The sequence below is a fragment of the Pseudophryne corroboree genome, chromosome 5, assembly GCF_028390025.1.
Source record: "Pseudophryne corroboree isolate aPseCor3 chromosome 5, aPseCor3.hap2, whole genome shotgun sequence".
NCBI classification, from domain to species: domain Eukaryota; kingdom Metazoa; phylum Chordata; class Amphibia; order Anura; family Myobatrachidae; genus Pseudophryne; species Pseudophryne corroboree.
In genome coordinates this window covers 465920764-465923330 of record NC_086448.1, presented here as the reverse complement: position 1 = coordinate 465923330, position 2567 = coordinate 465920764, and the positions used below count along the sequence as shown (strand labels likewise).

The 2567-nt window shown below is 40.7% G+C and overlaps 1 pseudogene; it reads left to right on the top strand.

Annotated features, from left to right (window-relative positions):
* Positions 1 to 1420: 1420 nt before the first annotated feature.
* LOC134930574 (5S ribosomal RNA) lies at positions 1421 to 1539 on the top strand (annotated as a pseudogene).
* Positions 1540 to 2567: the final 1028 nt, after the last annotated feature.

Genomic DNA, 2567 nt, shown 5'->3' with positions numbered 1-2567 from the left:
TAAAAGTGATTCGTTTTTTAATGATCCCCGGCTTCTATCACTCATTGGTCACCGGACCTGTCAATCACATTCCCAAGGGTATTCCTCACATAATGATACCAGCATTTGCTGACCACGCCCCGCTACAACATGATTGGCTCAAGCATTAGTCATAAGGCATGCCTGGAGGGCTCACTGATCAGACGATCAGGTGAACAAGCTCCTCCCAGCGAAACGTGCGTCACTTCCGGTCCGGCGCTCGACTTCCGGGATCTCCGTCACGGAGCTCCGGCGGGCGGACTCCTCCACAGCACACTGCAAGTACCACACACCACCCCCATTAGTTTGTGGCAGGCTCTCCTACAGGCACCTCATCCCTCTGTGTTTTTCTAACTCACAGGGGATGAGCATTCTCCGCTCCGTGCACATGGCACGGACAGGATAGGCTGCCATAGCAACAAGCCCTGACCTAAACAGCAATTGTTGGCTGTCTCTCCAGATTTCCCCTATACAGAACAGGTATTTAACCATTTAGAGAGACCATCAATCAGATGGCAATGCGTGTATCATCCTTTTAACCCTCTCTTCAAATAGCCAAGTCAGGATAGTGCTTTGGAGAATCTGAACAAATCCACAGAAGGTCTATACATATAATCTGCACTGTATAAATTATGACAAATATGGTCTTATGTATGTAAAATAATTTTTCCTTGCAAATTTATTAATGATCATACTGTGGTTTTGTGCTTGTGTGCTGGACTTTATGGGTATCATTATGCTTTTCATGTGGTAACACATAGTATTTCTGCGAAGCATTTAGCAATTGATTTATTTTGAATCTGTCTAAATTCAGACTGACGGATCTTTTCAATTACTAAAACAACAATTTACCTAGCATTTCTATTTGGATTATGCAGATATTTATATCTACCTTGTTATTTTCAGACTGATATATTTGGATGTGCATATATTTATATGTATACCTTTTTGCTCTATTAGTAGGGAAACTTTCACATATTCAACAGATATCACCACAACTAAATTGTGGGAAACAGTGAGCATGCAGAATTTGTTTTGCCCTCCTTGAGGACTCTTGCTTCATGTGTGTGTTTTTTTCATGGTTTCTTACAAAATCCCACTACCAATATGGTTGTATTTTGAATGCTACATTTTGGGCAAATAATTTGATACCCGACAACATTAATACACTCGGCACCAGTGTCAACATCAGGATACCGGCTGCCCTATGCTTCATTTTGATACTATACATATGTGAATATTCCCCTTGCACTCGGTCACATCTTCTTTCACCCAAATTATTGGGACACAGTGCCTAGATACTTTTTAGTAACTGGGTTCAATTTTCTTTATACCTTTCCAGACCAGCCCAAACCTATTAAGCAATTGGTTTCCCCATACGCAGATAGGTATATACTTGACTATCTACAGTCATACCATGCTGGATATGCCCGATCTCGTCTGATCTTGGAAGCTAAGCAGCATTGGGCCTGGTCAGTACCAGAAAGGGTGACCCTCTGGGAATACTGGGTACTGTAGTATCAAGGAACACACATTCCGTGTATATTTTTCACTCACCAGTATTCCTACTGCTATTGGTCTTTGCAGCACTAATATCTGTGTTACCTACTAGAAGGAGTCCGGAGTCGTTAAAGCCGGTTCTTCCTGTTTCTCTCATATGAATATACTCAAGTATAAAAATTCATAAATCCATAGAGAATACAGGATTTACCTAAAAATTTTCGCTCTGATTCAATTCAAACATCAATACTCGCTTATTTCCAGTGGGTGTGCGGACAAACCTTCTGCCACCTACTTTACATTAAGAGAGTCACATATCGTCACATTGTGATTTAATACTTTTTTTATTTACCTTGCTGATATATACAGCATCATTTATCTAATTTGTTTGTCTCTCCCCCCTTTTTTATCGTCTGATATGTAATAAAAGTTATGTTTTATCTTTATAATTCCATTTCACATCATTCCATCTTCATTACAAACTAATTTATCAAAAGTGTGCCCCAGAAAGACATCTAAACAGTCCCCTTTTTTGCTTCTTTGCAAAAAAAACCCTACAAAGTTTGTTCTGAACTTATGTCCGGGAGCACCGCCAACCCTATACTACCCACAAAAGCCAGTCAGGCGAACTGGTAGTTTTATGTTGGTTACTAATATGATCTCTGCCTCCTACGGCAGATAAAAATTTGCTTACAAACTGCTATCACTTAATTACAATCTGAACCAGTGCGGATTCCAAAACCCCAACCCAATTTTCCATAATTGTTTTGTTCTTGAGGAGGCTGGCTACCTCCTTACCAGGTGGCAGCTAATCCCAGGGTGCACACACACACAGGCCTGCCAGTGCCACCATTACCTCTATTCTTTTTTCTGTTATTAGACATATCCTTTTCTTTAAATTTTGTAACACCTCAGGACTAAAACTGCCTACTCTTGGGGACTTTTCCCTGTCATGCACAGTCATTCTTTCCCATTCATTGAAAACCTCTGTGTGTGATCCATTTCAGACCTCCTGGTCTGTATCACATGTTATATACCTTGCCGACCTT